Here is a 12,237-nt window from a genome sequence, read left to right as displayed (position 1 = left end):
AAAATGGTGCTTTGGTAAAAGTTTTTTCTGGGGATACAACATCTTGAACAGTTTGTGGTGTTCCACAATCAAATGTTTTAAATATACACACATACCTTGAGATAACATAGGAGAAAATACAATGTTAACTATCTGTAGTAATAAAAGTAGTAGGCCCCGATGTTGGTCAGTAGAGGTTACCAAATCTCCAAACATGAGGGGAACATTCCTCAGTAAGCACCATGTCTGAATAGCATTCAGTCCCAGATCATTAGACTCTCCACCTAAATTCACAGCTACTGGCCTATTGTTTTTCTCCATGAATCCATAATCAAAACTTTGTATTCTCAAATTCACTTCTCCCAATGTAAGATGTTGTTCTTTTAAATACAAAAACAATAACTTCAGTTTGTACTGGGCCACTCCTTCCAAAACATCATGCATCACATCAACTGAGAAGTTCTCAGTTGTGTGAAAATATGTCAGTGAATTCAATAAGCATGAACTCTTTACACCAAAAACATAAGGAAGCAATGGATTATTAGACATTTCCTGACAGTGAGCAGTGTGGTTGTCTTTGGTGCGCAACACTATTTTGGGGGAAATCTTCAGAGAATTCTGTTTGAAAGTCATCTTTATCAGCTAAACAAAACCTGCAACAGTACCTTGCACTGAAAGACTCCACCAGACCAAACAAGCTATGTAAGCCTAAATTATCACCAGTGACCTGTACCACACTACCACGAACATAACCACCGAATAGTGGAATCTCAATACCATCGCTCTCTAACACTTTAATGTCTCGAACAATAGGAACAAGAATTTCACTAAAACCATAACGTTTCAGATCTTGTGCATGAAATAAGGCACAAAGGTGTATGTTGGCCAAAAAAGAATTCCATTTGGGAGAGAAGTTTCTTAAGGTAAAATATACTGCACCCAACTTGTGAATACCTCGCTTGGAACCAAGAGGATTTGCAACCTCAAAGTCATCATAGAACATTTGGATCTGAACTGTGTGCTTTTCTGTTGAAAAAAAGAGGGCGTGTCTTCAATAGAGATCCATCACAAATATCTCTGCGTCTTGAATCACAAGTGTCTGATTTTTTCAACATTTCTCCAACATGCTGACTCTTAAATATTGATTCCAATGTTGATAAAACTGGAACATACATGAATTTATCTTGAACAACTGCCTGATCATATGTTCCAGTCTTTTTATTTCGCCTTGTGTCAAATCTTGAGCCAATTACACATTCAACTGGTTCTACAGTTTCCCACTTGTCTGATAAATATTTTGACCTCTTGTACTCAGAATTAAGAACTGAGAAAGGATTCTCTAACTCATCAAAACATGCTTCAACTTTCTTGCACATTTCTGTTTCTCTTTCATTACTAAATACATGCTTAATGACTGTTTCTTTAGCATGTTGTTGGATATCTTGAACAATCTCTTCCATGGAATTCACTACAGAATTCACTACACTTTGGCCTACACCTGCTGCCTTTAGATCAGAAATAACAGCTGCACAACTATTTACAAGGTCTGCTGAAGATAATTCCGACTCAGCCTCTAAATCAGGGGTGTCAAACTCAAATACACAGTGGGCCAAAATTCAAAACTGGAACAAAGTCGCGGGCTAACATTAATATTTATTGAAAAAAAAAATCTTCCTCTAGATATAAGAATGAATCTTTTTTTATGGACTCAAACAAGTTTTGTTGAAAACCTGAATATGGAACAAGCAAAGCTTAATACTAAACAATATATATATATTAACTGTATAATACCAGTAGGCCAGCTCTAATAGTAATTTGGTATGGCTTCGCGGGCCAAATGTAATCAGGCTGCGGGCCAAATCTGGCCCGCGGGCCAGAGTTTGACACCTATGCTCTAAATGTTCAGGCACCACATCAACATTAGCAGTAGTACTTGTGTCCGTAACACTTTGAACTGGTGAAAAATCTAGTTCTGCAGAATCAAATGAACTGCTTACGTGGCATTTGTTCAGGTGCTTTCTAAAGCCAGAAAAACTACTAAAAGAACGTGAGCATCCCACTTGGCCACATTTGAGATATAGTGTCCTCCCAGTACAGAGACCATGAATTACCTTAAGGTGTTTTACAAGGCTGTTTGGTCTACCATGATCACTTTTGCAAAGAAAGCACTTCATTATTTTGATCTCAATGGATACTAACGCACCATTCTTGCTCGCAACTCTGGGAGTTTCCTTTGTTTCCCCAACATCAATGTTGTAAATGGTTGTTTGCAGAAAAGTGAAAAAGTTGGTCAGGGATGAACTGTATGACGTATCAAAGACATAATGGGCCTTAAAGAGTTCATCAAGGGCTCCTACTGAACCTGTCGCTTTACATGGAAGTGCATGCTTGTCAATCACAATGAAGAAGGTGTGGATGCTGCTTCTTGTGGGTCCCTGAGCAAGAAGGTAGGGCTGACTGCTTCGGGTGATGTTGTCTAGATGCTGCTGTACACTGGTTCCAGCCTACAACAACACATTAAACAGCAGTATTTAGTGACTATCCCATTAGATTAGATCACCTTACTGTACATTACAATGGCGGTGATGGAATATATATTTTAAATAACATACCTTTAGGAGTTTGATGAGGTTATCGACAGCTTGAGATGCAGACATCTTTCCTGGTCTCTTTCACCCTTGTGCAGATGGTGGTAGCAGATGTAGCAGCAGCAAGATAGCAGACATGTCACTGTCCCAGCCTACAGACGAATAAACAAAGAATTACTCCAAAAATACATTCGATAGACAGAATTGCCTATATAACCAACAATGGCAAATAAAAACAGTCAGTCATACCATTCTCAACTTCAGTAGCTGACTCAGCATTGCACATCAACTCCAAGAGCTCCGAGGTGGGTACAAGTCCATGACTTTCCTTTACAATCTTTGATTTGAGATCGATGGGCCACCTCTCCAAGAATTTGTTGGCAGTGACCTCATCAAACAGGAGTCTGAAATCTTGTTCTATCTATAATGCAAAAATAGAAGATAAGAGGTGTAATGAGTGAAATTGCAAGCTGCATGGAATATTTCAGTGATTCAACAAATGAAGATGTCTTACCAGTCCTGGTGTGTCCAGAAACCGCGGGAAGACTATGAAGACATCTGCTGCATTCTTATCATCGCTGACCATTGAATGCCGATAAATGAAGGTAGCTTTCATCTTTTCACGGATAGTGTCTTCATCAGCAGAGTGTCTCAAAAGAGCAATAGCTGCTTTTACATCCTCATCTGATAACACTGTCTCAGTGGTGAGTGGTCTGGATCGACCACGGCCTGGCCCGCCAACTTAAGAAAAAACAATTTGATTGACTCCTGCCTACAAATTAGATCAGAATCGTTTAAATCACAAGTGAACTTACTTTTAGGAGATTTGGAAAGTGAGACACTTCTTTCCTCTGCAGCTTTTCTTTGAATTGTCTTCAACCGCCACGCAAGGTATCCTGAACCGCTCTCTGGATCATAGTGATGTTCTTATGTAATTAAATACAAGCAGAATGTTATCAACATTTCTGAGGGCAACTATGTGTTTAATGTTGCAAAGTCCCCTTTACTTACATATCCATGTTGTGAATATGGGTCTTCCAGATATGGAAACAGAGCAACAATCCCCTGCGCATACATCACTCTTACACTTTTAGGGGGAGATGTCCTAATGTATAAATTCAGTGATGACCGTCACTCAATTGGCATTGAACATCACAATTAAAAATAATACAATACTAAAAATGTTTCTTTATAGACTACATTTATGATTCTTACCCATGTGCTTCTCTCATCTCAGCAGCAAGTATGTTTATCATCTGTCTTCTAGTTGCATCTGTCAGAGATTTGGTTTTTGCATACTCTTGTATGATGTGTTCACCACCAGGCTTTGTTGTTAGGATTTTTTCAATCAACTTAAATAGACATAAAATATGAAGTCAGAAATTTTTTAAACCTTGAGAAAAACTGGAAAACGATTACATAAAAACACTTCACATCAAACATGCAAATTAGACTAACAATGTTCACTACCCACAGCTTTTGCCTCATAGTTTATATGGCATGGCCTTTTAGGTTGTCTTCCTTCAGTGGTTGCTGCTTCTTCAGGAGGTTCACACATTGTGAAGTTTAGAATGATTGTATCATCCGATGGAGAAGATGATGATGACAGAGATACACCTGTGCATTAAGGAACATGACCAAAGCAGAAGCATTAAATTTAACTGTTAATGCTTCAATCTCAACCTTTAAATTTCATATAAACATATACGTATGTGAGTGATTACCAAGTTCTTCATTGCTCAGCATGACTCGGAAGGTTACAGGTGACCCCTTCACTATTTCTTCAAACACCTCTGCGTCTACTTCTGTGTCAGACTGGTCAAACACCTTCATATCTAGCTGTCTGCCTTCTGGTATGTTAAATTTTAGGCACGCTGAAGTAAGGTAAGAGAAAAGAAATGTTACAGAAATTGTTAAAAAAAAAAAAAGGCCATGCATTTTCTTATCAAATGGTAGAGTAAGGCTATGTCTTCACAAAATATTGATGAGATGAAGCTTAAGAATATAGGTAATTCTCATTCATTGTTGAAGTAGAAACAATTATCAACTTAGGTAGTTGACTTAGAATATAATTAAGCTTGTTTATTGACCAGGTAAACGTTGTTATCTTGTTTTATCCTGATATTCTAACCTTCTTTCATGAAAGCATCAAATGTCAGGGCCCTATTTCAGGAAGCCGGTTTAGAAAACTCAGAGTGAAAAACGATACTCAGGGTTGAGTAACCCCGAACTGTCCAACTCGGAATATTCGGTTTCAGAAAGGCTGATAACAATCAGTTCAATCAACACGGAGTTGCTTTAACCCCAAGTCAAGCGCGCGCACGAGGATACATAAAGCCCTGATTAGTGGAGCACAGATTAAGCGAGTCACCATGGAGACGGAGGGAAAGAAGGCGCGGTCAATGTATTTTACAGCGCTTGAGGCCGAAATTCTGATGGCAGCATATGCCGATAACATGCAAATTTTGCGGAAAAAAAGTAACACAGCCTCAGCTGCGAAACAAAGGGAGCATGCATGGCAAAACATAGCCGACAGAGTCAATGCGTGAGTGTTACTTTAAACATTGATCTAGGGATTTCCACCCATTTAACACGTTATTTTATTTTATTTTTTATTTTATACATTTTATTTTGTGACGTGATGTGAGCGCAGGTGCAACCCAACAGGCCCCAAACGTTCCTGGCAGCAAGTAAAAATGAAATATAAAAATATAGTCCAAACAGGTAAGGTGTAATTGTATTATGAGCCATAGTGCTTGGTCTGTTTGTCCCATGTAAATCAATTGCAGTTAGAGGCTACATTAATTTTCCTTCTGTAAGCACTTATTGAAATTATCTGAGCACATTACAAGTACATATTTGCTTACTCTGTATGCTCAAATGTGACCCCGTTATAGCCAACAGAAAAAAAGCAGAGGCCTGAAAAACAGGTGGGGGTCCTCCACCACCACCACTCACAGAGGCTGAGCAGTTGGCCCTCAGCCAAAACAGTGGGCGCCCTGTGGCTGAAGGCATCTCTGCGGGGACATCCTCTGAGTCAATAACCCCGCAAGACACAAGTGCCTACATAAGAGGTAAATTCAAAATAATACATGATGTGCATACATCCTTTCTTCACAGTCACCTTTGCAGTGCTACTCATTCATTTGATAAACTCTTTACCATAATGAATTATTTTGTAGTGAAGTTATTTTCCTACTGATTTTGCCTTCCCTCAGTCTTGGTTGTCTTTGAGAGCATAATGACAATGAAGTGTAAGGTGATTGGTATGTTTGTTAATTGCCATTTGGTCCCTTGTAAGTTATAAGTGACCTGTATAAACCTCATATTCTATCAGTTGATGGTGATGGTGTACTGTATCTGGTGCAGCCTCCTGTTGAGCCAGACCAACATGCAGTTATGAGTACTCTTAATACTCCACAGATTATATGAGTTTACAGTAGAACAGCAATGTTGTTAATTTCTTTACTACAGGAAAATAATGAAGAAACATTGACAGCTGTTACAGAGGAGGAAGCAACAGAGACACTTTATGAGGTTTACATCTTACAATGGAAAATATAACAATTGAATAAAATGTGGTACTATAATAAAACCATGGGCTTTCTATGTCTCTAACAGAGTGATGATGGAAATGAAGAGGAAGAGGGTCCAGCCACGTCTCCAACAAACCTTTCCTCAGTAAGATGTTCAGCACTGATTTACAACCAACCTAAGTAGGCATGTACTATGAATGTCAATGCTATTTTCTGTGTTTCAATAGCTCCCTGTAAAGCAGCTGTACAAGACCCATTTGATCAAGAAAATAAAAAAATGTGACTTGGAAATGGAACACTTCAAGCAGCAGATCCAAAAGACCAAGATTGAGATTTTACTGCTAGAACATCAGTTAAGGGTGGGTGAAGTGGTCAGAGATGGACGAATTATTTCAGTGTTATATACTTATACATAATAATATACTTATTAATACTTTGTGTACAGGAAATACAGGCGACCAATAAAGCCAGTTGAACAAAAAATCTGTTTATTCTTCTTTCAACATGTTGAGATGATGGGTCAAAGGAAATGATTGTGACATATGGTGTCTCTGACTGCTCTTCCATCTTGTATGTCCGTGGGAGGGTCAGGATGTTCATGGTTTGGATCACTGCTGATGTTTGGTTCAGAAGGACAGTGTTCTCCTCTAATTGTGGCAATGTTGTGAAGAATCACACATGCCACAATAATGTCACATGCCCTTTCTGGGGTGACCCTGAGTCTTTGAAGGCACTGGAACCGGGCCTTAAGCATTCCGATAGTCATTTCAACTCTGGCTCTTGTCCTGCAATGAGCCAGATTATATCGCTGCTGTGGGCCCGGTTCAGGGTCAGGGTAAGGGGTAAGCAAATAGGGTAAACATGGATACCCCCTATCACCAAGCAAGTAGCCAGTGAACTCTCCTAAGACAGAAGGATACACTTCAGTTCAAATGTCCCTGTAGCAATTGGTCTTTATATATTTTAAAGTATTTTCAACTCACCATGTCCAAATTTTGTGCTCAGTGTACATTCACAAAAAATTCGTGAGTCATGAACAGAGCCTGGCCACTTGGCTTCCACATTTGTCATAATGTTGGCAGCATCACATATGATCTTCACAGTGCAGAGAACACAAATTAGCATCCATTACTATAATGAAATAATTTGTTAGTTTGAAATGCTACAGGGAACTATGTACCTGTACATTAATGCTGTGGAAAGACTTCCTGTTCACATAGTCTCCTTCATTTACTGAAGGAGCAATGATTGGAATGTGAGTGCCATCTATACAGCCAATCACGCCTGGGAACCCTGAAAATAAATGTAAAATTTAAGTAGTAGTTCAAGTATCACCACATCATGAATTGAGTTTTGTTCATCCTGATACCTGCAATTTTGTGGAATCCCTCTTTGATAAATCTTGTGGGTCTATGACCGGGGAACACCACAGACGAGTGCAGGAGACGTTTCAGTGCAACTGTAACATTCCTGACTGCCCGACAGACGGTAGCCTTGGAAACGTGCTCAGCGTCACCAATATTATACAGAAAGCTCCCGTTTGCAAAAAAACGAAGTGCAATACAAATAATATGTACAGAACTGAGAGGATGTCCGCGATGTGTCACATGAGCAATATTAGGCCTGAGGATGTTATTCAAATGAATTATAGATTGTGCTGAAAAACGGTAACGTTTGCACAGAAAATCATCAGGAAATGATAAAATGTCCAAACGCGCTCTAATCACTCTCTCCCGGCGGAGAGCTCTGCGGAGAATTTGGGCTTCAACATCTACTGGCTCTTCGAGGTAGGGGCACGCCATGTCCGACACTTCCTACTGTCAGGTTTCCGACAAAGAGGCGGAGACAGTCAGGGTTAGTTGTGGTAAACCTGCTAGGGGGCAGGTTAGCTTCACGGAGTGTGTCGTCATAGTGACTCACTCAGGATTCATCTGAACTCGCTTTGTGAAACCGAAAACCCAGAGTTTTCGTTAACTCAGGGTATACTTACTCAGAGTTTGCACTAAACCGGCTTTCTGAAATAGGGCCCAGGTCAGACAGCCTAACATACTTCTGCTCCCCACCAAACAAAACACGCAGCAACATATTCTGTTCACAAAACAAAAGAGAAAAAAATAATAAAGGAAAGAGTTTAAAACTGTGGATGTACTTTAGAGCTTTAGTTTTTATACAAAATAGAAGCAGTTAAAAGTCAATATTACTTAACAGCTACAGCATGAAGAAATAAGTAACAGATTAACTGCTAATAAAGATCCTTTATCAACCAGTGTTACTGCAAATGGACCAAGTGTGACTAACATCTAATATTGTTTAATAACTTTAGTCTACTTATCAAGTATTGGTCGCTCTTACTGCAATTCGCTTTATTTCTGTGAACAATTACTGTATATTAACATATCATTAACATTGCTGTCAATTAATTTATATAAAAGAATCTGAATTAATTCTAAATTAGTGTAAGCCTTTGGCATTTGCTTAAAAGAATATAAATCAGTAGAGTAAACTTTATTGTAATGTTACCCACTTTTTCTGATAGTTCCTTCGAAGCTAATTAGCGATTATTAGCTTACTAATAAACGGTAATTTAGTTGCTAAAACTATCCCATTAGACATGTGACAATAATATTATCTAAGCTGCACTTAGAAGAAATACATAGTTAACATGTTTTAGGTTAATCTTAACTCAGTGAGAATATAACGAACATTTGAACTTTTAGCAATGGTTAGCATGTAGCTACTCGACAATATCATTAAACCTATGGGTAAATGCTGCTAACTCGACATCAATGTAACTATAAAGAGGTATTTAGTTTAAAAATACTTACTAAACAATGTTACCAGTATGGGAATGTTAACTTAACTTACCTGACTGTGGTAGCTCTCAGACCGCACACGCCTGCGGACTGGTACTAATCAACACTGTGTGGAGTTATGTCTTCACTCCGTGTCTACAGAACTTTACACTGACTTTTAACTCTGACGTTAGAGCTGGTTTACTCCTCACAGAGTTGTATATACTCTCTCTAGGTTAAAATAGGTTTACACTGAAATATTGACACTCCATTTTTTACTGTGCAGCACGTATAGTGGCTGTGTCCTGTTTTAAGATCATACATGTAAAATTGTTGTCTGACCTCCGTCTGCATGCAGGTAAACTGAGGGTCTGTTGAGCTGATCGCTGGTTTCGTGAGAAAAATGTCAGCTCGTTCTTTATGTTACAGAAGCACAGAGACACAAGACCAGGCGGAAAGAGACGATCGTTCGGTGAAAATGAGAATCTACGAATGCAACATGTGGAACACGGAGAGTGGAATATGTAAACAAACCGGTTAACGTAACCCCCTCGGTGCACTCTGCATGCTAACTGTTAGCAGAGCTAGTGAAATCTCTGAAAACATCTGAGCACTTTTGCAAACATGTTCTATGTTGACAACCTGACCAGACATGTGAAGATTACGGCGCGACATTCGCAGCTAAAACACTGTTAAAAGTGTAGTTGGTGACAGAAAAACGGGATATTTTAAAACTACACCACCACCATTGCTGCCTGTGATTTGAAATGCATTCTGGGATACCTGGCTGCCCCAAGTCTACACAAGCAATCGATTATCTAGGATCGACCTGTTTTGACTTACTTTGCACGGCAACCAATCAAATGTTAGAGAAGCTGCATGGGCAGCGTTAACCCCGCCCCCTGAGTTTGATGGGTGAGGCTGACAGATAAAATTATTTCAAGATGAGAGCCAGACGCCAGGACTGCCAAAATGAAATAAATAAATATAGCATTAAATAATTAATTAAATGTGTCAATAATTAATTAAATGTGTCAATAATTAATTAAAATGTGAAATACATAAATAATTAATTAAATGTGTCAATAACTAATTAATTACATGTGTCATAACTATTTATTTAATTAATTAATTCCAATTTTAATTAATTATTGCCACATTTAATTAATTATTTAATGATGTATTTAATTAATTCATTATGGCAGTCCTGGCGTTCCATAGTGCCCACCACCCAGTTTTAAATGCATGTAGACATTGAGGGTTCTCAGGAGGGGCCGTGCTGTACAGTACATGTACAGTGTCCATTTTTTATTTATTTATTTATTTATTAACCTTTATTTAACCAGGAAGATCCCATTGAGATTAAAAACCTCTTTTTCAAGGGAGACCTGGCCAAGATAGGCAGCAGCAGATGTCTCACAGTTACAGAAATTACTCAAACACAGGCAGCAACAACACACATGCAACAATAAGTGAAAGAATACAAATAAAATAAAAAATAAAATTCAATGAAATTCAAATAAAATAAAAAGTCAGTTAAAATGACAATCAATCTAATTGAAACAGTTGCATGTTATGGACTTGGCCTCAAGGATTCGTAGTTTAGATTTAAAATCACTTAATGAAATGAATTCAGTCATTTTCCATTCCTTCTGCAGTTTGTTCCAGGCCAAGGGTGCTAAATGGACAAAAGCTCTTTTACCAAGTTCAGTTCGGGCAAATGGAACAGAAAGCAACAAGTAACCATGCGGACGAAGAGAATACCGACCAGCATGTTTCATTACAAGCAGGGAACATATATAAGAAGGCAGCAACCCAAGTATCGCCTTATATATAAAACTGTATAAATGAGAGTTCCTCCGACTTACCAAAGCAGGCCATCCTACCTGAGAGTATAACTCACAGTGGTGAGTCTGAAATTTACGGTTAGTGATGAACCTCAGAGAAGCACGATACACAGAATCAACCATTCGAAGACATTGAGCAGAAGCATTCATATATAGAATATCACCATAATCCAGCACAGGCAAGAATGTTGCAGCAACAAGCCGCTTCTTTGTATTAAAAGAGAAACACAACTTATTTTGAAAATAAAATCTCAGTTTTAACTTCAGGTTTTTCACAAGATTCTCTACATGTGGTTTGAAGGTAAGCGAGTCATCAATTAAGATTCCCAGATATTTATAGGTGTGAACCAACTCTATTTTATTACCTTCAAGAGTGGTTACTGATGGGATTGTTTGGGCTCGTCTCCTTGATTTAGAAAACAACATGAGCTTTGTTTTGTCTGCGTTGAGAACAAGTTTAAGCTGATGTAATGAGTGCTGGACAGCAGAAAAGGCTTTCTGCAAGGAGTCGATGGCTTGGACAAGAGTTGAACCACAGCTGTAAATAACTGTATCATCAGCATAGAAGTGCAAGTTTGCATCTGGCACATGTAGACTAAGATTGTTTACGTAAATGATAAATAGAAGGGGACCTAATACAGAACCCTGTGGCACTCCGTTGTGCACTGTAACAAAGTCAGAACATAGACCGTCAGATTTAATGCACTGAGTCCTGTTACTGAGGTAGTTTGAGAACCATGCCACTGCTCTCTAAGAGAGTCCTGACTGGAAGAGTCTAAGTTTTAAAATACAATGATCAACAGTGTCAAATGCTTTTGACAAATCAATAAAAAGGGATGCACAGTGTTGTTTTTTATCAAGTGCAATAGTAATATCATTTACCACTCTAATTGCAGCTGTGATAGTACTGTGATTCTTCCTAAAGCCTGATTGATATTCAGATAAAATGGCATTGATGTGCAAAAACTCCTTTAACTGCTCACACACAAGAGCTTCAGGAACTTTAGCCAGCACAGATAGATTAGATATTGGTCTGTAATTAGTTAACACTGCTGGGTCGCCCCCTTTTAATAGAGGAACAACAAAAGCTGATTTCCATACTGAGGGAATTTTATTCGTATCCAGTGTGAGGTTGAAAAGTGTTGTGAGAGGCTCTGCTACAAAATCAGCTGCCAGTTTCAAGAAGTAAGGATCTAGTAAGTCTGGCCCTGGAGATTTTCTAGGATCTAACAGTTTAAGAGCTTTACAGACCTCCTGCACAGAGAAAGGAACAAAGTTAAATGGCTGACCAGTGTACACCGGAAGGTTTGTGCCAGATTTTACAGAGACTGGGTTCAGAGAGTCAAACAAAGAGCCAGAAGATATAAAGTGCTTGTTAAAACAATTCATAATCTCCTTCCTATCATAAACAGGAACAGAATCCTTAAAAACATAGGTGGGTAGAGCGTGGGAGCTTTTACTCACTGAAAGAGACTTAATGATTTTCCAGAACTTC

The 12,237-nt window shown here is 38.7% G+C and overlaps 2 long non-coding RNA genes across 3 annotated transcripts; both read right to left on the bottom strand.

Annotated features, from left to right (window-relative positions):
• Nucleotides 1-1,755: 1,755 nt before the first annotated feature.
• On the bottom strand, nt 1,756-4,431 carry LOC309694612. Of its 2 annotated transcripts, none has more exons than XR_014272934.1 (3): nt 4,292-4,431; nt 4,009-4,184; nt 1,756-1,933 (listed from the first exon to the last, which is right to left on the bottom strand). It is a non-coding gene; the product is annotated as an uncharacterized lncRNA (long non-coding RNA). The 2 variants fall into 2 exon arrangements; XR_014272935.1 differs by lacking the exon at nt 1,756-1,933 and adding an exon at nt 3,813-3,919 and having other exon boundaries at nt 4,042-4,184.
• Nucleotides 2,670-3,718, bottom strand: LOC309694610. Its single transcript, XR_014272932.1, has 5 exons — nt 3,579-3,718; nt 3,383-3,475; nt 3,082-3,308; nt 2,817-2,988; nt 2,670-2,719 (listed from the first exon to the last, which is right to left on the bottom strand). It is a non-coding gene; the product is annotated as an uncharacterized lncRNA (long non-coding RNA).
• Nucleotides 4,432-12,237: the final 7,806 nt, after the last annotated feature.

The sequence above is a fragment of the Aulonocara stuartgranti genome (genome assembly GCF_965226115.1).
Source record: "Aulonocara stuartgranti genome assembly, chromosome: 18".
In the NCBI taxonomy this organism is placed as follows: domain Eukaryota; kingdom Metazoa; phylum Chordata; class Actinopteri; order Cichliformes; family Cichlidae; genus Aulonocara; species Aulonocara stuartgranti.
Note: the sequence above shows the minus strand (reverse complement) of the source record. Positions and strands in the feature narration are given on the sequence as shown.